This window comes from Capra hircus, chromosome 5, assembly GCF_001704415.2.
Source record: "Capra hircus breed San Clemente chromosome 5, ASM170441v1, whole genome shotgun sequence".
Lineage (NCBI taxonomy): Eukaryota > Metazoa > Chordata > Mammalia > Artiodactyla > Bovidae > Capra > Capra hircus.
In genome coordinates this window covers 73120515-73143963 of record NC_030812.1, presented here as the reverse complement: position 1 = coordinate 73143963, position 23449 = coordinate 73120515, and the positions used below count along the sequence as shown (strand labels likewise).

Genomic DNA, 23449 nt, shown 5'->3' with positions numbered 1-23449 from the left:
ACGTCTTCATGAAGAATTGTCTATGTGGAGCTTCAGGCGGTGGCTTCTTGATGACAATGGTGGTGATATGTTGGTGGCAGCAGTGGTGTGACAGCACCGTGGGTGGAGCACACGACAAGGTGCCAGGGGCTCTTTGGGTCCAGAGTGCACTGAGAGACCAGTGGAGTTTCCATGAAAGTCCAAGTGTGGAGCAGGAACAGCGGTTGATTTTAAGAAAGAAAGTAGGAGAAACAAGGAGGCAGAAACAGGTCACGGAACTTTTTGGAGTGTCAGGAGATGAAACAGCCTGGGCCAAACACACGACTCTCGGACCGTTGGTTTCTTCTTCAGCTGAGGGTGAGGCTGGATAAGATATTTCGGGTTGCTCTGGTTCTCTCCACCTTGTGTTCACCAGACTCTGTTTTAGTAAATACGAGCTGATTCACTGAGGCTTCCTTGCATTGACTGAGGGGCTCACCTGGGCTCCAGATGGCTGACCTTCTTCCCCGGGAGCCTGACTCGCAGGGACTCAGGACGCACGTCCTCCATGGATCTTCCTGCCTGCCCGCTGGGCTCCCATCCAATCCTTTGTTTCCCTCAGACCCTGGATCCCCACAGGCCCCGTGGGATGCCCGGGGATACCCGTGTTATCTGACTTGGGCTGAGCAGGGGGATGCTCCTCCTCCAGCCCCGGGGACCAGGATAGACACGGGGCACCCAAGGGTGATTGAGAGAAGAGGGCTTGTGTGCAAGTGTGAGAGAGGGTCAGCCATAAACAGAGGGGAGAGAGAGACAGCACACAGCTCACCCAGCCTGCCTTCACGTTTCACCAGGACTCCTGCAGGAGCTTCTAGAACCACATTCCTGTGTTTACCTTGGGGCACTGCCCTGCCCCACTCTGCTATTCCCCACACAGGGCTAGAATGACCCTTAAGTATATTGACCTTTGCAGTACTCACCTCCAGCTTTTCTCTGGCTGCCCATGACTCTGAGCACAGATGCCAAACCTTAACTGCAGGCCAAAGCAGTGTGCAAGAGCCTGGGATCTCCTGAGGGCAGAGCTGGAGGCCAGGCTCACTCCATCCTTAGGAGCAGGACTGAGGGGCTGGGAGATGGGAGCAGGGAAGAGGGAAAGGCCATCCAAGGCCATGTTCTGACCTGGTCACCCATCTGGGATTGCACCTGCCTAGACCTTCTGAGGAGCCTTCATGGGATGCCTCAGTCTCCACCTCTCCCGGGAGGAAAGGGGAGCATCTGGGTGTGGCTCTCATCCCCATGGGCCTGCTCCACAGGGCACTGACTCTCTGTGTTTCCACATGTGGAGCATGTGAGCACCTAACAGGCTTCCACGCCTGGAGCCCAGGGCAGGAAGCCAGAGACCTGGGTCCTGGAAATGACCGCAGGACGTCTCCTCAGTCCCTCCCCACGTGCTGCAGAGCCTTCTCCCCACTGTTGTCCAAACCTCCCTCAGAAGACTTTCCTCAGTGCCTCTGACTCTGACTCCTTCTCAGCCAGTGTTACCCTGAGGCTTCAACTGGCCCTTCCATTCCTTCCTGAAGATGTCAGCAAAAAAAAAAAAGGCAAAGTAAGGTTGCTAGGTCATGTCAGTTTCTTTGCCACCCTAGCCTGCCGGCCTCTTCCATCCATGGGATTTTCCAGGCAAGAATACTGGAGTGGGTCTGGAGAAGGATCGATTCAGGGATCGAGCCATCAGCAGTCATGGCCATCCCCTGCCTGACCTTCAGAAATAGGAGTTCATTTCTTCATCACTTCCTGGAGAATTCCCATCCTGCACAGACTCCTGGGCAGGGTTTCAGGCACTGGATACAGAACCATTCAGTGTCCACCCCCATGTCTCCCTGAGCCCTTAGAGCTGGACCCCACTGAGCTCAATGTGTGGTTGATGCAATTCCACAGTGACCCTAGTGTCAGAGGAGATCCCTGTGATTCTGAGCAACAGAAACTGAGTCTGACTAAGTGAGCACAGAAGAGGGTGCTGGGGGAAGCAGGACACATCAGAGAAAGGAAAGAAACCCCCAAACTCGCACAGTTCAGGAAGGACAGGAAGCAGGACAGGTCCCCCTGCAGGAGCTCATGGTCTGTCCCCTGAGGCTCCTGCCAACAGGGGCCTTAGGTCCAGGCACCAGGAATCCCAGTGTCAAATTCTCAGGACACAGAATAGCTTGGGTCCAGGGACTAGATTTTTGGACCAGTGGGTCAGGCTGAAGGATGAGAAGATGAATGGGTAACAGGGACCCTGACCCCTGGGGGTAAAGTCTCAGGTCAAGAGGCACCAGATGGAGTGCTTCCTGGATGCACATGTGCCCTCTTCTCAGACCAACAGACATGACTCTCCTCACCCTGTTCTGGGTCCAAGCAGCCCACACACGACAGGAAGTGCACCGCTCACTTCCCCAGTGGAGCCAAACTCGAATCACCTCCACCTGCTGCATCTGCAGGGATGCCAGGGGTGAAGGGCCCCAGCGCAATGCCAGTGCTTCTCCTGCTCTGTTGAGCCCCTTCCTCAGTACTCTGCATGTATGTTACACACGTGCAGGGAACAGGGAGGTGCAGTAGGGACCCGACCTCCAGGAACATTGCTCCCCTGATTTCAGTCTCCAATGGAACCCACTCCCAGTTCCTTTTTCCTGCAGGGAACTTCACTTCTGTCAAGCCTGGGCTGGGCATTGCTGTGATGGCACTGTCACCTGGGTCCTCACTGGATCCTCACTGCACCTCTGAGAGCAGGTGGTATCACCCCCACGAAGAACAGGAAGAAGCTGGGCCCAGGGCCCAGGAACGTGGCCACGGCCTCTGCCTGGGAAGGACTGTCTGGGGTGGGGCCTCTGTGTGCTTCCAGCCCCTTTCCTGCATCCCGGGTGAGCTGATTGGTCTGGAGGACACAGGGTGTCCTGTCCCAGGAGGAAGTGGAGCAAGCACGTGGTGTTTCTGTAGCACAGCTGTCCTGGGTCCGGGGCAGTGTACCTGCCTTCCTGGAGCCCAGGTCACACGGCTATCTGTCGGCACATGCTGTCCTGTCCCACGTGGGGAGAGATGGGCAGGGGTCTGTGCTGCACGCACGTGTCCACCGCCCAGGACCTGAGTCCCTCCCCGCAGGGCCTCTGGTGTGGTTTCTAGTTTCTCTGCAGGCCCTGGCACTGGGTGCTTTTAAGCTGCCGCTCCCCTGTCTCAAAGGTACCTTGTAAGTCACAGAGCCACCTTCACACCAGCTGCACACCACCTCCTGTTGGCTTCTTCCTGGGGCTTAAACCTAACTAGCAGTGTTGTGCTAAGTTGCAGAGGTCAGTATTTACACTAAAGCTGCTTCTTTTCAGCAAGCTGTGTTGCTTGCACAGAATATCTACCAAGTGTTTACACTCAGATGAGTGATGAGCGGGGCTGGGCTCCGTCTCCCTGTCAATGACGATCAGTGATAAGAGACTTGTTCTGTCAGAGCCCTGCTTCCAAACCACCTGTAGTCCCAGCCACGTCTCCTGCCTGTGGCCGCACCCTCCTTAGCCTCTGCTGCTTAGCTCCTCTGTCTCCTAAGGCTGCTACACCCACTATTGACTTTACATTGCCTGCTAAACATAAAAAATTAAAAAAAGCTTTTTCTCTGTTTACCTAAGGCAAAGCTGCCTGAACCCCGATGCCCACTGCGACCTTTGGTAGAAGTGCACGTGGGCAGAGACACCCAGATGTAAGATTCCTTCAGGGCGGAGGTTCTGTGTTTGTCTGCAAGTCTAACTCACTTCCCCTTTGCTGACCGCAGCTTGTCCCCTGCCCAAGCACTTCTCCACTATACCCCCAGGTCCCGCTTCCCCTGTATCTGGAAAAGCCTGCTCACAGTGCAGCAGGATAGACCCTGACTCCAGGCTCCTGGCCCAGCCTTGGCCTTGCTCCGGAGCTCATGGTGGGTGCTGGTGCAGGGAGCGGGGTGTGGTATGGGATAAGCATCCAGCTCTCCTCTTCTAGATCAAAGACCTGGACCTTTACCCCATTGGCCAGAGCAACATCAGCAAGGCAGGCAAGTATCATGCGGGAAAGGGGGAAGAGGGAGGGGCTGGGAAGAAGCCCACGGGGTGGGAGAGTGAGTTGCCAAGGGCCTCACAGTCTGTTGGTGGCAGGTCTTCCTTCACAGATCCAGGGAGGGATGTGCTGAGCCAAGAAGGACCTGGCACGTCAGAGCTGAGCTTGTTTCTCTAAGGGGTCAACAGGAAGGGGGCAATAGCCCAGGGTAGGGCCTGGTGGGTGGGCAGGCCTGAGAGACTCAGACGTGAGGGCCTTAGCTTTCCCCTTTGCCTCCTGGTGTATATCTGGGCCCAGAGGTGTGTGTGGTTTATTGCAGAGATGCACAGCTGGTGGCTGCATCTGCAGAGCTGAGAACAATGGGGTCTTGGTCACACTCAGGCCGAGGAAGACTCCTGAGTAAGTAGGGGGTTAAGACCCCGCCTAACTCCCCATCCTCAGGATGAATGTCTGAGGAAAGGATGATTGCCACTAATTGACAGGAGAAGGGAACTGGAAGCCCAGAGAGGTGAGGTCAGGGTCTGAGGCAGCAGGTTAAGCAGGGGCAGAGCCTGGATGTGGGGGCAGGTGTGTCTGAGGGCTACCTGCTGTCCCCCGGGGCCCCTAAACAGAGCAAAGGGAGGGCGGCATCTGCTCAGGTGGGCTCAGCTCAGGATGTGCACTCCTGAGATGTGACTGGAAACCCGAGAAGGAAGGGGATTTGGTGAATGCTCTAGACCTTTGGCCTAGAACACACAGAAGAACTATACAAAAAAGGTCTTAATGACCCAGATGTCCATGGTGGTGTGGTCACTCACCTAAAGCCAGAAATCTTGGAGTGTGAAGTCAAGTGGGTCTTAGGAACATCACTAGAAACAAAGCTAGTGGAGGTGATGGAATTCCAGCTGAGCTATTTCAAACCCTAAAAGATGATGCTGTCAAAGTGCTGCACTCCAGACGCCAGCAAATTTGGAAAGTTCAGCAGTGGCCACAGGACTGGAAAAGGTCAGTTTTCATTCCAATCCCAAAGAAAGGCAATCTCAAAGAATGCTCAAACCGCCACACAATTAAACTCATCTCACACACTAGCAAGGTAATGCTCAAAATTCTCCAACAGTATGTGAACAGAGAAAATCCAGATGTTCAAGCTAGATTTAGAAAAGGCAGAGGAACCAGAGATCAAATTGACAACATTCATTGGATCATAGAAAAAGCAAGAGAATTCCAGAAAACATCTACTTCTGCTTCATTGACTACACGAAAGCCTTTGACTGTGTGGATCACAACAAACTGGAAAATTCTTCAAGAGATGGGAATACCAGACCACCTGACCTGCCTCCTGAGAAATCTGTATGCAGGTAAAGAAGCAACAGCTAGATCTGGATGTGGAACAACAGACTGGTTCCAAATTGAGAAAGGAGTCCATCAAGGCTGTATATTGCCACCTTGCTTATTTAACTTATGTGCAGAATACATCATGAGAAATGCCAGGCTGGATGAAGTAAAAGATGGAATCAAGATTACTGGGAGAAATATCAATAACCTTAAATATGCAGATAACACCACCCTTATGGCTGAAAGCAAAGAAGAACTAAAGAACCTCTTGATGAAAGTCAAAGCGGAGAGTGAAAAAGCTGGCTTAAAACTCAACGTTCAAAAAACCAAGATCGTGGCATACGGCCTCATCACTTCATGGCGAATAGATGGGGAAACAATGGAAATGGTGACAGACTTTATTTTCCTGGGCTCCAAAATCACTGCAGATGGTGACTGTAGCCATGAAATTAAAAGATGTTTACTTCTTGGAAGAAAAGTTATGACCAACATAGACAGCATATCTAAAGGCAGAGACATTACTTCACCAACAAAGGTCCTTCGAGTCAAAGCTATGGTTTTTCCAGTAGTCATGTATGATGTGAGCGTTGGGCCATAAAGAAGGCTGAGCACTGAAGAATTGATTCTTTCAAACTATGGTGCTGGAGAAGACTCTTGAGAGTCCCTTGGACTGCAAGGAGTTCACACTGGTCAATCCTAAAAGAAATCAGTCCTGAATATTTATTGGAAGAACTATGCTGAAGCTGAAGCTCTAATACTTTGACCACCTGATGCAAAGAACTGACTCATTGGAAAAGACCCTGATGCTAGGAAAGATTGAAGGTGGGAGGAGAAGGGGACAACAGAGGATGAGATGGTTGGATGGTATCACTGAAGCGATGGACATGAGTTTGAGCAAGCTCTGGAAGTGCTGAACACTGGAAGTGATGAATAGGGAAGCCTGGAATGCTGCAGTCCACGGGATTGCAAAGAGTCAGACAGGACTGAAGGACTGAACTGAACTGAGGAGAGGCCAGGTATGGGATCTTGAGCTCTTAGAGTGAATCAGACCCAGTCTACCATGAACAAGATTTCTGACCTTGGGCAAAACACATAACATCTATGCTTCAGTTTCCTTATCTTCAAACAGGGATATAATAGTACACACCTCAGGGTTATTGGAATGATATACATTAAAATTTATAAAATCTGAGAGCAACTGAAGTGTAGAGCAAAATCAGAAACACTTGAGGCTCTCATCAATAGCTGTAGCTATAGCAATAAGGATCTTTACTATCATTTCAGTCAGGTCTCAGGAGGGGTAGTTGATAAATGCTCTTTTGCCTTCTAAAAAGGGATTAAACAAAATCAACATTTGCTTTCTTTCTTTACCTCCCAGCACATGATAGTTACAACCAGAACCAAAAGAAAACTTCTCAATATTAAGATCTGCTTAAAAAAAAAACCACACACAACTGAGAATTGACAAGATTGAAAGGATGGCACTCTCCTATTTCGTGAGTCTGAATGTAAATTGGGAGTTTCCTTGCATAACAGTGTGGCTCTAGGTATGAAAAATTTTTAGGTGTTGATACCCTCAGACTCATTCATTCTACTTCCAGAAATAGCTTAAAGAATATTATCAAATGAAGTCAAACTTTTCTACAAGAAAGGTGTTCTTTGCACTATTGTTTACGTAAGTAATTAGAAACAGCCTAACAGTTCAGCAGTCAGGGGATGACAGCAGAGAGGACTGGGCACCACCGGGGTGCTCAGCCACCCAGGGCAGAGCTTCAGGGATTGGGCGGGGCTGGAGGCACTGCAGGCCCTTGTGAGAGAAAGGCTGTTGCGGAAGCTAGGGGGGCGTGGGCTGCAGGAGCTGCAGCATCAGGAAGTTTATCAAAGCAGAGACTGGAGCACAGGGAGCAAGACGTCATTTTAGAACAAAAACACTCGTTTGTTAGTAAACATATCTACGAATAAATATTTTTATATTAAAAAGGCGTAGGGCATAGTCATCACAAATGTGGGATGTAGATCAGAAAGACCAGGCTCTGGCACCAGCATGCAGACTTGGGCTCACCAAATTCTAGGTGAGTCTCAGGAGCCTGCATGTCATAGACAGACAATCAGTGTTAGTTATTGCCAAGCAGTGCGCACACGTGTTCCCTCACGGGATTTCCAGAGCAGCCCTTCCCGCCTGTTCGTCCATCTCTGGTGTTATTGCTCTGTAACTCCGCAGATGGCTGTCTCCTGTCTGATGACCTTCTCCTGGTGCCCCAACAGGAGAGCAGGACTCTGAGTCAGGGTGGAGAGGGCAGTGGGAGGATGCGTAACTTTCCCTAAGTAGCGGCCAGCGGAGCCCAGTGGACAGAGAAGCACGCTGGGCTAAGTGCGTGGTGGCACTGGCGGCCGTCCTGGTGGAAACCGCTGGAGACCAGACCCCTCGCTGCTCCCTGCAGTCACTGCTCACTCACGATGGAGCCCACAGCCTGTTTCTCCTTCCCAGGGGTGAAGCCACACCTCCTTCCAGCCTGACGCAGACAAGGAGCTGAAAGGAGATCTCTGAGATCCTGCTGCTGCCATGAACCCAGAAGACCTCCGGGACTGCTCAGGTAGTCAGCTGTCGCTTGTTTGGATGGTTCCTACTTATGACCCAGAACTGACATGCTGCCAAGTATCTGAATTAACCTGGAGAAGAATCAAGAATCAGAAGGGAATAGATAAGCATCCTTGCGTCCCATGGAGGCCAAGGAGACTTCCCCCACCATGGGGTCTGTCCCCATAAACTCCTTTCTGGCCCTCTTCTCTGGGAGCCGTGGCCAAGGGGCTTGGTTTCTTCCTCCCGGTCCCCCAGATCCCAGCTCATGACTCAGAAGTGAGGCCAGAACAGCCCACGGACAGAGGGGACAGCAGAGGGAGTCCCCAGGACCAGACAGGGCAGGGAGAGGAGGTCCCACAGCATCCCTGAAGCTTCTCCTGCCCTCTCTCCTGGTCCGAGCCACCTCCTGCTCCCAAATCCTGGGGCATCACCACAGAGGCTGTTTCCTCCAACTCTTGCCCTGCCACCTGCCCAGCTGCTCTGCAAGGATCACAGACCCTGAACTGAACCCCAGTCTGGCCTTGTCGCCTCCCCCTTGTGTGACTGGAGCACAGTCATCTGACCTCACCTGTAAAATGAGAAGAATATTTCCCTATATTGTTATGAGGATGAAATGTAATGTGGTCTGTGGCCTGGGCCACACAGCAGGTCCTGCCGAGTGTGGTGCTGTCCCCTCTACCCAGAGTGTGTTACATCCAGGTGGAAAACTCCCCCTCCCCCAGAATCCCCTCTACCCCCATGCTGTGTCACCACACCTGCCCAGGGGCCTCATATATGAGCATGTGCTTACCAGGTCTGATACTTCAGGCAGGTACTGGCTCTACTGATCTCAAACACCCCTGCAGATACCAAGTGCTCTGTCATTTCCCACATCCACCCACACCCCAATCAATAAATACACAGATTTAGTGCTCTGGGTTCCCTCCATATGAGACCTGGGTTCCTTTCACTCTCACTAAAAGAGGAAAAAGAAAAAAAATTAACAACCCTTCATGCTGCAGGATAGACAGAGAGAGAGTGAGCTGGTATCACTTCCTCTTCAAATAAGGACACAAATCTTCTTGGATTAGGGCCCCACACTTATGACCTCATTTCACTGTAATTTCCACCTTAAAGGCTCTATCTTCAAATAGACTCATTGAGGTGGGGTGAGGCCATGGCTTCAACATATGATTGGGGCGGTTGCACACAGTCCACCCATAACCCCAGGTGAATCCGTCAACAGTACCCCCAGATGACTGCTGCTCAGGATTGTTAACTTTAACCACTTCACCCTCAGTACCATTTACCATACATTACACCATAATTTCTTCTCATCTTAGTCTTTTATCCACCTAGGGTAAAAGCATTTTTGAGGATATCATTGAGTATATCTAGAAGAGAGTAAGCAACAAAGAGCTGCAAAACCTGCTCACTGAAGTGAAAACCCAGGAGAATTTTGTAACTGAGGCTGGTTTGTCCAGGTAACCTACACGGGTGTATCAGGAATGTTACCCGCATCCCCCCACCTCAGGCTAGCTTCTTCCTGGCAGGCCTCCTCCAGGGGTCATGGTGGAGCAGAGGGTCCAAGCTGGAGGACTAGTAGGCAGGCTTGGGAAGCAGGACCAGGACTAGAGTGAGGAGAGTGGGTCCCGAGGACACAGAACTGAAGGGGCTGTGACCTTGGCAGAGGTCCCCTGAGTGGGAGGGGGGACATTTCTTCCCTCCCTGACGGGATCCCCTCAAGCTGAGCTAGAAGGCCCTGGGTGACTGTGTCCTGCACACCCTGCCTGGGACCTGGCTTCTCCCTCCATCTGGGACCCTCTTCTAGTCTGCATGGATCTGCCCTGACAGTGGGAAGGCCGTGTGGCTCAGTGAGCCCTCCAGGGTCACAGTGAGTGGCTATGATTGTGTGTCATTTGCGGGATTCTGAGGAACCTCACGCTTCCGCAGCAAAGAGGAAAACACTTCCTGCACCAGCCTTGCAAGTGCTGGTCCCTTCAGGCTCAGCAATTCAGATAGATGTTTCCTCAAGACTCTTGAATCTTTAGAGGCTCCATAAAGTTGCACAGGGCCGTAGGGTGCAGGTATGTGAAGCTCTCGCCAGGTAAGGTGTGTTAGGCTGGTGATCCCCGAGAGGTCAGGGATGCTGGGCCCTGAAGGATGTCAGGATTCCAGCTGCAGTTTATTGCAGAGCGGAATTCAGGTTCCCTTCAGCTCCAGGACAGAGTCTGGGCAGGTTTCACACATGAAGCTTCCATTGTCCTCAGGACAAGTTACTGCCCTGGATTCAGCGTGTGGCAGGACACAGAGAGCACTGCCCCAGGGGTGCTCACCCTGTTTAAAAACAAATTGTGACTTTTTAAAAAAACGTTCATTTTGCCTGAAATATAACATCAAATAAATTGGGGCGTTGTCACAGGATGAGATTTCTAGAGAGCTCTGGGTTTGTGTCGATGTATTTTGCTTCTTTGTGCAGTGTCTGCAGCGCTCAGTTTGTGCCTCTCTTTGTATTGTCATAGTTTCTTTTTTGTTAGTTGCCAGGAAGTTAATTTGGTATTAAAGAATTTTAAATGCATGACAACAAAACCCTTTTGTGATGTTGAATGAGAATAGGACCAGGCTGCAATCTTTTATTTATTATCGTGATGCTTTGTCTATTACTATGATCATTTCCAAGCTAAAAAATTAAAAACAAATTATTAATACCCTGGCCTGTTGTCTCTGAGTACTCCCAGAGGTCAGACTAAATGCCCTAGTGTCCAAATCCTCTGGAGGTCAGTGCAGATATTACATGACCCAAAGCCACCATCATATGTCACTTTGTTAGACTGTCCAGTGGCCAAAGGCCCAGGCAGACAAGGATACTCCTATCAGCCAGAATATTCCAGGAACTTCGGGACCACTAGTCACTTTGTCAGACTGTCCACTGGCCAAAGGCCCAGGCAGACAAGGACAATCCTATCAGCCAGAATATTCCAGGAGCTTAGGGACCACTTCCCAGTTGCCAAGGGCAAAGACCAGGTTGACTCCTCACTACACACTAAGGCCCTTGAATGAAGGTTTTCTCCCCCAGTCTCACTTCTGTTAGTTTCTCTGTGGACTTTCCACCCTACTAGTCCTTTGGAAGTGATTGTGTTGACCTGCCTCTGAGGCATCTTTATCAAAAACCTCTCTTAAGACTATCTTAAAATGGCTTTGCTTGTTTATTTCTGATCAAGTAATGGAGTATCCATGAGGTATAAACATGTGTTTAATGTTGAAAATAATTTACATTTGTAAAATTATTCTTCTGTGATTTATAATAAAATCTCTGTAGTTTATTCAGATTAGATCCATTGAGGTTATTTTACAGACAAGCAAAGTGTCTTTCTTAATCCCTTGATGTTCCTTGTTATAGGAAAGAAGTGGAGGCATTATGTGAATTTCTGAATGAGTTGAAGACAGACTTGGCTATGGAAGACCAAGAGAGATTCCAACAGGACCTGCTAGACAGACAGAGGTTTTTAAAGGAGTTTCCTCAGGTGAAACAGGAGCTGGAAGAGAGCATAAGCAAGCTCTGTGCACTTGCAGACAGGGCTGACAAGTCGCACAGGGACTGGACCATCTTCAGGTGGTGGCCAACTCCGCCGGCACTGTGTCTGGTGTTCTGAACACCCTTGGCCTGGCTCTGGCACCCGTGACAGCAGGGGCCAGTTTGGCGCTCTCGACCACTGGGTTAGGGCTGGGAGCAGCAGCTGCTGTGACCACTGTGCCCTCCAGCATCGTGGAACACTTTAGCAGGTCATCAGCAGAAACGGATACCAGTGGCCTGTTGTCAACTAGCATCAAAGAAAAGGTGTCTGTGGGAGCTCAATGTCTGTGTGCACTTGGGATGGCTTTTCCTACAGCAAAAGTCTACAAATCCATGCAGGGGTTAGGAAACATGTCCGTGCTGCGAAGCTGGTAAAAGACAACTCTCAGTTAGCAGCCCATGCTAAAAGCTTCGCAAGCACTGGGCAAGTCTCTGTCCAAACCAGCAAGGAGGTGAATGAAGCTTTCAAAGGCACGGCTCTGGCAATGACGAAAAAGGCCTGAATCAGGCTTTGCAGGAATCTCCCTTCTAGTGGATGTGGGCTTCCTGGTAAGAGTCAGTGCACTTACATGAGAGGGCAAAGGCAGAGTTGGCTGAGAAGCTGAGGCAGCAGGCCAGGGAGCTGGAGGAGGAGTTGAAGGAGGCCATACAGACCTATGAGAGGCTGAAGGAAGGCCCGACTCCCCCACCCCCAGAGCAGTGCAGGAACCAGGGACACACGTGAGACCAAGGTTGAGAGCACCTTGTTAGAGGGGAAAGGAGGGGAGACAGCACTGATGGAGCCGGGTGTTAGGAATCTGGCATTTCTGCAGCTGAGCACAGCAGGGGAGGAATGCATGCAGGTGGAAGAGGGGAGAGAGAAGGAAGGAGCCTGGGGCCTGGACTAAGAGGGGAGGGGGACTAGAGAGTGAGGGGAAGGGAGAAACCACTTATTTTGGACTAAAGAACACACTGGAGGCAGAGTAGAGAGGCAGGGGAACTAGCCACGAGAGGCCAGGAATATGAAAGGCTTTAAAATGGGAGAAAGTCAGAGAGGAATGATAGCTGGGATCCAGGAGAAGTAGCCCGGACTCCTCTATCGCCCTCCCCAGGGTTTGCTGTCCCAGCAGGGAGAGTCTCCCCTGGTGGTGGTCTCCAGCCCTCCTTCTCCAGCATTAACTCACCTTGATCCCAGCAGGTTTATCTTAATTAGGCAGTGACTTCTTGATGATGGTGGTGGTGGTGGTGGTGGCAGCGATGACCACTCAGTGGGTGGAACATTTGTTGAGATGCAGGTGATATTTGGGACCAGGATACACTGAGTGACCAATGAAGTTCCTATGAAATTCCAAATGCTGTGTGAGACAGAGGTTGATTTCAAAAATAATAATAATAATAATAATTCCAAAAGAAGGAAAAAATGACACCAGAAGGCAACAACAGAACTTTGTGGTACGTCAGGATCAGCCGGCCTGGGGTGAGGAGGCAGCCTCTCAGACCCTCGGTTTCTTCTTCTGCTGTGGGTGGGGCTGGACAAGACACTTCAGGTTCCTTTGTCTCTCCCCACATTTTGTTCTCCTGACTCTGGTTGAATAAATACGAGCTGATTCACTGAGGCTTCCTTGCATTGACTGAGGGGCTCAGCTGGGCTCCAGATGCCTGCCCTCCTTCCCCAGGAGCCTGTTGCCCAGGGTCTCAGGGCGCGCGTCCTCCACGGCTCCTCCTGCCTGCCTGCTGGGCTCCCATCCATCGTTTCCCTCAGACCCTGGAGCCCCCAGACCCCATGGGATGCCCGGGGGAGCCCATGGCATCTGACTTGGGCTGAGCATGCGGATACTCCTCCTCTAGCCCTGGGGACTAGGATGGACACGGGGCACCCATGGCTGATTGAGAGCAGAGGGCTTGTGTGCAGGTGTGAGAGAGGGTCAGCCGTAAACAGAGGGGCAGAGAGAGAGCACACGCCTCACCCAGGCTGCCTCCAGGTTTCACCAGAACTCCTGCAGGAGCTTCCCCTCTCCTCTTGGCCAGAGCCTGGACCTCAGAGAGTGAAGGTTGAGCTTTGGGACCTTGCTGTTTCTTATCATAAAGAGAATAATTTGTTTTGCTGGAGGTTCACAGGGATATAATGACCTGACATCAAGAAAAAAGGCTCTGACACCAAGAAGGTTGCAACAACTAACCAAGCCCCTCGCTTACCTTTCTCATTAAAGGGCTTTGCTGAGAGCTTCAGGAAGCTTAGGGTTTTTAAGGCATGAGCCACCCGTCTCTTTGCATGGCCCTGCAATGAACCTTCTTCCGTTCCAAACTCCAACATTTTGCTATTGTTCGGCCTCATTGTGTGTTGGGAACGTGGACTTGCATTCAATAAAACAGGGAGCCCAAAGCTCTGCCAGAGCCTCAGGTCCCTCAAAGGCAGAGGTGGATGCCAGGCTCACTCCATCCCCGGAGGCAGGACTGAGGGGCTGGGGAAAGTGGGCAGGCAGGAGGGAAGGCCCATCCAAGGCCATGCTCTGACCCGGTCACCCATCTGGATTGCACCTGCCAGGACCTTCTGAGGAGCCTTCATGGAATGGCCTCAGACTCCTCCTCTCCAGGAAGGAAAGGGGGGGATCTGGGTGTTGCTCTCACCCCCACAGGTCTGCTCCACGGGGCACCAACTCTCTGTGTTTCCATGTGGAGCATGTGAGCACCTAACAGGCTCCCATCCCATGGTGACCCCTGTCGCACGTGAGATCCCTGTGGTTCTGAGCAACAGAAACTGAGTCTGGCTAAGTGAGCACAGAAGAGGGCCCACTGGAGGGAACCAGGGCAGATCAGAGAAAGGAAAGAAGCCCCCAAACCTGCATAGTTCAGGAAGGACTGGAAGCAGGACTGGGCCCCCTGCAGGAGCTCACGGTCTGTCTCCTGAGGCCTCTGCCAGCAGGGGGGCTTAGGTCCAGGCACCGAGAGTCTCAGAGTCAAAATCCCAGGACACAGGAGAGCTTGGGTTGGGGGACTGTATTCTTGGACCAATAGATCAGGCTGAAGGATGAGAAAGATGAACGGGTAATAAGGACGTGAACTCTGCAGGAAAGTCTCTGATCAAGAGGCTCCAGATTGAGTGCTTCCTGGATACACACGGGCCCTCTTCTCAGACCAACAAAATGAGTCTCCTCACCCTGTTCTGGGTCCAAGCATCCCACACACGACAGTAAGTGCACCACCTTTTCATACGGTTCGTACTGTTCATGTTCATGGGGTCCTTGTGGCAAGAATATTTTGGCCACCTGATGTGAAGGGACGAGTCACTGGAAAAGAGCCTGATGCTGGGGAAGACTGAGGATTACTGGCAATTCTGGGCTTTTTGGCAGAAAATTGCCGATACTGGCAATTCCTTGGGGTTTTTTTCAGGCCAGAAGGGTAGCAGACTTATCAGAATTTCAGTCACTTCTATCCGTCCAAGAACTGCAGCTGCCTTCAAGGGAAATCCACAAAAAATGACTTATCTCGCCTTTGCCCATCATTCAGTCTGTCTTTGGCTCTCCTCAAAATCTTCCTGTTCTTCTCCTCCTGAGCCCACACGTGGCAGTTTTGTACTCTGTACTTTTGTGTTTTGTACTTTGTACCAGGTCTAGAGTGTGTGGTTGTTGCCTGCAGGAGAGTCTGCTTGTCAGGAGCTTGTCTGAAATGATTTTTGAGCCTTAGTTCTTTCGCTGACTTGTGTGATCTGGAACAAGTCACGTCCCTGCCTTTGCCTGTTTCCCTATGTACATAATAAAATAATAACTCTGCCCCTCTTCAGAAGAATCACATGGTAAAAAAGTAAATGAATTGCAAATGGCCAAGTTCTCTTCTGATAGAATCATACCCTTCGCTCCTCCTGGCCTTCCACAGGCTCTCCAGGGCCCAGGGTGCCCCATGACCTCTGTCCTAGGGAAGCAGGCCCTTAACAGGGAGGGAGAATTGGACCTCAGTGTTTCAGCCCACCTCCCACCCTCTTTCCTTTGGACATAAATCAGGATGGTGAAGATCCCAACTTTAGAGTCAGACCTGGGCTTCTATTTCTCTTTACATCTCTGAGATCTCGGATAAGCCGTTTCCCTTTCCTTGATGTGCAAGGCTGCCCTTTGCCTCCTCCCTGATGGGGAACCCCCTGCTGACGCAGTGCTGTTCACAAGCCTCGTGTGGTTCTCGCCCTCTGCTTCCACATCTGGCCTGGCAACGCTTGTCCTTCTGCGCTTGCTCCCCTGGCTCCTAAGTATGTTAGGTCACTCTTGACTTTGAACTGCCTCTTTACAAAAAAGCAATCCTGTTTCTCCAGTCACCTAAAGCAGTGTTACCTGAGCCCCCATGTCCACTGCAACCTTTGTGAGAAATGCATGTGGGCAGAGACGTCCACAAGTAAGGTCCTTCAGGGCTGAGTTTCTGCATTTCTCTGCAAGTCTGACTCTTTACCTGCTCCTTGTTGGCCCCCACCTGCCCCCTCTTGGCACCCCCTACCCTCACTCTCCCTGCACCAGGAGGAGGCTGCCCACGGATCATCAGGGCCAACCCCCGCTCCAGGCCCCTCCCCTGCCTTGGCCTTGCTCCAGGGCTCCATGGTGGCCCCATGGTCAGCAGCAAGCTCTCATCCTCTGGATCGAAGCTCTGGAGCTCTGCAGCAACCTGTACCGCATCGGCCAGAGCAAGGTCTTCTTCCAGGCCACCACGCTGGCCCACCTGGAGGAGGAGCAGGAACTGAAGATCACGGACGTCATCATCAGCTTCCAGGCCTGCTGCAGCAGCTACCTGGCTAGGAGGTGAGTCCCAGTACGTCCACACCTTACTCGGGACCCCCAGCTCTCCTGTAACAGAGGGCACTGAGGAAGCGGGGCATGGGCGCCCTCATGCCGGCAGGTGTCCCCCACAGAGGCCACGTGGCTTTCCCTGCCCCCTGCTTCCTGGATTTCTGCCAGAGGTTGAAAGTGAGCAGGAGGGAGGGGTGACTGTGCTCAGATTTTACCTCCAGGAAAACCCCTGGCCACCACCTTTCCTCTCTGTGTGCCTCCTGTAGGGGAGACACCCAGAGCTGGCTGTCCCCAGAGGACCCCGAGCTCCAGGGAGGAGGCGCCCTTAAGTCCTGACAGCTCCTGTGGGGTCAGGGGCAGGCTCATGCAGGACAGCAGGAGGGGCAGCTGCACGTTTGCGCCTTGACCCTTCTGTGTCAGTGCCTCTAGCCTGAGCCCTGAGCGCTGGGGAGAGAGCGTGAGAGTGTGGTGTTTGGATAGATGGATGTTTGCAGGACATGAGCTGCTGATATTCTTCTGCCCAACAACAGTGGTTTTCTGAGTTGCTTGAAGAAAGCCCCCTCCTCTCCCCAGGCCACGGCTGCCTTATCTGCAAAATCAGATCAAATTCCTGGCCTTTGTTATGGGTGATTGTAAGACCAAATTGCAGTGTGTGATCCACATGGAATAACACCCATCACTGACCGTCCCTCAAAACCTGGGGGGAGGTGACCATGATGGCCCAGGGACATCTCTTAGGATGAAGCAACCCCATGGAATGTCAGGTGTAGGCCCATTGCAGCCTCTTCTGCTTGGGGGCAAAGAAGAAAAAGTCCAACAGCTGTTGAGTGGCGAGACCCTCAGGCTGAGTTACCTTTTCTTCTCCATTTCTTTGTAAAACAGAGCCAGCACTCCTAGAGCTGACGTGAGATTCAACAGGAAAGGCGTGGACCGTGCCAGCATGGCACCTGGCACTCGCTCTGCCCCCGTCCACAGAGGCTCTCTGCTCAGGAACCAAACGGAGGCAGGGCCAGCTCTCCGTTGTAGACTTCTCTGAGTCGCCAGGACACTGGTTTTCTGACAAAAGTCCTCCATTTGGAGAGAAAATATCAAGTTGTCAGATGGAGATAAGCCAGGGGAGAAAAAGGCAGTGTGCTCTCAGCCCTCCCCACGAACTGCTGCGTCCACCTAATGACAGTGACCACCAAGGCCAGGCTCCTCCTATGAGCCACTGGGACCAAAGACACTAGTTCCGTCCCTCCCAGCAGGGCTAAGTCGAGAGGGATCTGGTCAAAAGGGGTGGGAGGGGCATGGACAGGGTGTCAGAGGAGTGGCCTGAGGCCCCTCACCCAGGTACCATGGGAGCAAGGCAGGGGACTGTGGACTCTACAGGGGAAGGTCCTAGAGGGCTTCTCAGAGGAGGTGATGTCAGATTTGGGCTTCGCTGCATGAACATGCTCTTCCAGGTGGTTGCAGCAGGTGACCCTAGCAGAAGGTCCTCTGTAAGTAAGTGCCTAGAGTCCGCATGGACGTGACACTCAGCAGCAGCAGTATGACCAGTATGCAGTGAGCAGGTGGCATTTTCTGGGATTGGGTCCCATGCTGGTGGCATGAAGGTGAATAAGGCAAGCAGGCTAGCGAGTGTGGGTGGGTAGAGAAGGCAGAGGGGGCTGGGAAGAAGCCTATGGGCTGAGGGCAAGGGCCTCACAGTGTGTTGGTGGCAGGTCTTTTTTCAAGGAGCACAGAGCAGGATGAACTGAGCCAAGAATGACCTAGAATGTCAAGACTGGGCTTGTTTCTCTAAGGGGAGCAGTGGGGGGTGGGAAAAGCCCAGGGTGGGGCCTGGTGGGCAGAATATTTGATGCAAGTGACTCAGAATTGAGTGTGTTCAATTTCCCTCTTCGGTTCTCTGGGTTTATCTGGACCCACAGGATGTGTGGTTTATTGCAGAGACACACAGCTTGTGGCTACACCTGCAACACTGAGAACAACTGGATCTTGTTCACACTCAGCCAGAGAAGATTCCTGGGTTATCAGGGAAGTAGGATCCCCACCCATCTCCCCATCCTCACAACCGCCTGAGAGAAGGATGATTGTCACTAGTTGACAGAAGAAGGAATGGAAGCTCAGAGAAGTGAGGTCATGGCCGAGGCAGCAGGTAAGCAGGGGCAGAGCCTGCATGTGGAGGCAGGTGTGCTTGGCAGCTTCCTCCCACCCCTGCGCCCCTGGACAGCACAGAGGGAGGGCGACACCTGCTCAGGTGGGCTCAGCTTGGAAGATGGGCTCCTGAGACGAGAGCCGACACCCCAGAAGGAAGAGGTATGTTGCAGGTGCTCAGCCCTTTGGGAAACTGGAGGAAACGGAGGGGTGGAGGAGGAAAGAGGAGTCAGAGCCTCTCCTGCTGTGGCCTGGCCACCTTGAGGCTGCCCGCAGGTGCTGCGCTGAAGCTGATGGAGGAAAGGGTTCCTCTTGAGTTACAAGGAATCCAGGTTTATCCTCACCTTGTCTCTTGAATGCCTGCTTAGTGCCAGTCCCTGCGGGGGATACTGAGGCCTGAGAGGAGAGGAACAGGAGAGCAAGTGGGGAGACGCAGGGCTTGCTACACAAGGCCCATATTATGATCCCGGTTTATAATTTAAAGACGAAAAGTCACGCTGTGAACACATCAGTATAACAGGAGGGACATGGGCTTTGATCTTTGTGTTTTACAGGCAAAAACAATGCTGGAAACTTTTGGGTTACTAAAACCATGTTCCCCTCTCACATATCCATGTCAGAAAGTCAGAGTGGGCCTCCACTCTGCCCATGGAGAGCTGTGTGACCCTGGGCAATCACCTCCCCTGGAATTGTTTCTTCATTTTCTTTCTCTTTTTTAAATCTTATTATTTAACTTTTTATTTTTTATAAGCATATAGCTGATTAACATTGCTGTGATAGTTTCAGGTGGACAGTAAAGGGACTTGGCCATACACATACATGTATCTGTTCTCCTACAAACTCCCCAACTATCCAGACAGCCACATAACATTGAGCTGAATTCCATGTAAACCAGTACAGTATTGTGAAGTAAAAAATAATAATAATAATTTTAAAAAAGACAAATGCACATCAAAAAGCATGTTTTATTTGTTGGTGGGGTGAAGAATGAGGGGAAAGGACAGATAGGGAGTTTTGAATGGACATGTATACACACCAATATTTAAAATGGATAATCTTCAGTTTCTTACTCAAATTTTTAATATATATATGTATATACTTTTTTTTAAAATTTGAGTGTGTCAGGTACTAGTTGAAACAAATGGGGTGAGTTGCTCCGTAGCATGTGGGATCTTAGTTCCTTGACCAGAGAGCAAACCCGTGTGCCCTACATTGCAAGATGATTTAACCACTGAACCACCAGGGAAGCACCGTTACTAAATTTTAAAAACTGGTTTCAGTCTTTTTCTGTGGATTTTAGTCTCTCTCGTGTGAATTTTCACCTTGTTGACTCCCCAGTTCAGTTCAGTTCAGTCTCTTAGTTGTGTCCGACTCTTTGCGACCCCATGAATTACAGCACACCAGAGCTCCCTGTCCATCACCAACTCAAACTCACCTCCATCAAGTCGGTGATGCCATCCAGCCATCTCATCTTCTGTCGTCCCCTTCTCCTCCTGCCCCCAATCCCTCCCAGCATCAGAGTCTTTTCCAATGAGTCAAGTCTTCACATGAGGTGGCCAAAGTACTGGAGTTTCAGCTTTAGCATCATTTCTTCCAAAGAACACCCAGGACTGATCTCCTTTTGAATGGACTGGTTGGATCTCCTTGCAGCCCAAGGGACTCTCAAGAGTCTTCTCCAACACCACTAGTTCAAAAGCATCAATTCTTCAGCACTCAGCTTTCTTCACAGTCCGACTCTCACATCCTTACATGACCACTGGAAAAAGCCATAGCCTTGACTAGGACTGACCTTTGTTGACAAAGTAATGTCTCTGCTTTTGAATATGCTATCTGGGTTGGTCATAACTTTCCTTCCAAGGAATAAGCGTCTTCTAATTTCATGGCCGAAATCACCACCTGCAGTGATTTTGGAGACCCCCAAAATTAAGTCTGACACTGTGTCCCCATCTATTTCCCATGAAGTGATAGGACCAGATGCCATGATCTTCATTTTCTGAATGTTGAGCTTTAAGCCAACTTTCTCACTCCCCTCTTTCACTTTCATCAAGAGGCTTTTTAGTTCCTCTTCACTTTCTGCCATAAGGGTGGTGTCATCTGCATATCTGAGGTTATTGATATTTCTCCCAGCAATCTTGATTCCAGCTTGTGCTTCCTCCAGCCCAGCATCTCTCATGATGTACTCTGCAATGAAGTTAAATAAGCAGGGTGACAATATACAGCCTTGATGTACTCCTTTTCCTATTTGGAACCAGTCTGTTGACTTTCAGGTATTGCAAACAGTGTCTGCTGGTCTCTCCTTGGAATCTGACCTGGTTTATGGTGTCCCTTGCATGTTGTAATATTTAGAGGACAAATAATCAGACTTTCCTTTATGGCTTGTGGGATTTGTGTCTTGACTAGAAAGGTTTCCTCAGTCAATCTTATTTTTAACACTTTTTTTCTAGGGCCTTTGTAGTGTGTTCTTTCTGGCTTACATTTAGATCTCATTGGGACTTGGTGATTGATTGATTAGAAGCTTTTTCTTTCTTCCTCTTCCTCCTCCTCCTTCCCCTTTCTCCTTTCCTCCTTCTTCTCATTCAAGCAGGACATATTTAGTGGGTACTTTTCTCAGTCATGGGAGAAGGAAAGTGGCAGTCCACTCCAGTACTAATGCCTGGAAAATCCCATAGACAGAGGAGCCTGGTAGGCTACAGTCTATGGGATCACGAAGAGTTGGACACGACTGAGTGACTTCACTTTTTCACTTTCTCAGTCAAGGTCTTCCCAGGTGGCGCTCGTGGTAAAGATCTCGCCTGCGAATGCAGGAGACGTGAGAGATGTGGGTTCAATCCCTGGGTCGGGAAGATCCCCTGATGAAGGACAAGGCAACCCTCTCCAGTACTCAGTCAGAGAGGAGCACACCCTTGCTTGTGTCTTCAAAGCAGCCTTCATGGCAGTCAGGGTATGACTCCACTCTCTTCCTCCAAAGTCCCCAGCAGCAGTTAGGGAAAGAGAGCGAGAGGCTGGAGGGAGCTGGGCCCACAGCCACGCTTGGCCCTGGATTACAATATGGGGCGTTCTCTGTTAGTCTCTGATAAGCCACTTCCTGGAAAGGGTATTTCTGGGAAACAGGAGGACTTTGGAGAAGCCTGTCCCAGGCTTTGGAATGTCTGAATCAAGGGTCAGGCATGTATCAGATTTTAGATAAGTCCCATGTTTTCCCACAATTCTCTCTTCCTCTCCTCATGTAATATTATCTTGGCTGGAGTCCGGAGACATGAGGAAATACAGGTGTTTCCTGCCACCTGAATGTACAGGGTTCCTATGAAAATTTTGCAAATCAAAATGGTATAGAGCATAGACAATCTAGGTCTCACATCACAGTTTATTGGCAGAGGCTAATCTTTTGGAAAGCAGGGGATGCCTGTAAAGGGAATACACTCAGAAATCTGATAATACTGTCTGTCAGAAAGAGCTTTTCATCCAGACAGACGAGGAAAATGTATGGAATTCTGCGCTGCAGGTAAAGCAGGGACTGTGCTGTGTCTTTGAGAAGCTGGATTGTTTCATGACCCCATAAGGGGTCCCTCCACCTCATATTTTCATATTGTTCATGGGTTCTCAAGGCAAGAATACTGAAGTGGCTTGTCATTCCCTTCTCCAGTGGACCACATTCTATCAGACCTCTCCACCACAATCCCACCCCAAGTTTGGGTGGCCCCAAACTAAGCATGGCTTAGTTTCATTGAGTTAGACAAGGCTGTGGTCCATGTGATTAGATTGACTAATTTGCTGTGATTATGGTTATAGTATGTCTGCCCTCTGATGCCTCTGGCAAACCTACTATCTTATTTGGGTTTCTCTTACCTTGGTGTGGGCTATCTCTTCACGGCTGCTTCAGCAAAGCACCGCCGCTGTTCCTTACCTTGGACGAGGGGTTATCTCCTCATGGCAGCCCCTCCTGACCTTGAACTTTGAGTAGCTCCTCTCGGCCCTCTTGCTCCCATGCAGCCACCGTGGTGCAGTATGATAAGATACTGAAAGAGGAACTCCCCAGGTCAGTAGGTGCCCAATATGCTACTGGAGATCAGTGGAGAAATAACTCCAGAAAGAATGAAGGGATGGAGCCAAAGCAAAAACAACACCCAGTTGTGGATATGACTGGTGAAAGAAGCAAGATCCGATGCTGTAGAAGAGCATAGGAACCTGGAATGTCAGGTCCAAGAATCAAGGCAAATTGGAAATAGTCAAACAGGAGATGGCAAGAGTGAACGCTGACATTCTAGGAATCAGCGAACTAAAATGGACCGTAATGGGTGAATTTAACTCAGATGACCATTATATCTACTACTGTGGGCAGGAATCCCTCAGAAGAAATGGAGTAGCCATCATAGTCAACAAAAAGAGTCCGAAACGCAGTACTTGGATTCAGTCTCAAAAACAACAAAATGATCTCTGTTTGTTTCCAAGGCAAACCATTCAGTATCACAGTAATCCAAGTCTATGCCCCAACCATTAAGGATGAAAAAGCTGAAGTTGAACAGTTCTATGAAGTCCTGCAAGACTTTTTAGAACTAACACCCAAAAATGATGTCCTTTTTATTATAGGGGACTGGAATGCAAAAGTAGGACGTCAAAAACACCTGGAGTAACAGGCAAATTTGGCCTTGAAGTGTAGAATGAAGCAGGGCAAAGGCTAATAGAGTTTTGCCAAGAGAACGCACTAGTCATAGCAAACACCCTCTTCCAACAACACAAGAGAAGACTCTACTCATGGAAGTCCACCAGATGGTCAACACTGAAATCAGATTGATTTTATTCTTTGCAGCCAAAGATGGAGAGGCTCTATAATAGTCAGCAAACACAAGACCAGGAAGCTGACTGTGGCTCAGATCATGAACTCCTTATTGCCAAACTCAGACTTAAATTGAAGAAAGTAGGGAAAGCCACTAGACCATTCAGTTCAGTTTCAGTTCAGTTCAGTCGCTCAGTCAAGTCCAACTCTTTGCGATCCCATGAATTGGCAGCAACACCAGGCTTCCCTGTCCATCACCAACTCCGAGAGTTTCACTCAGATTCATGCCCATCAAGTCAGTGATGCCATCCAGCCATCTTATCCCCTGTCGTCGCCTA

The 23449-nt window shown here is 50.5% G+C and overlaps 1 pseudogene; it reads left to right on the top strand.

Moving 5' to 3' along the window:
- LOC108636110 lies at nt 11117-13032 on the top strand (annotated as a pseudogene).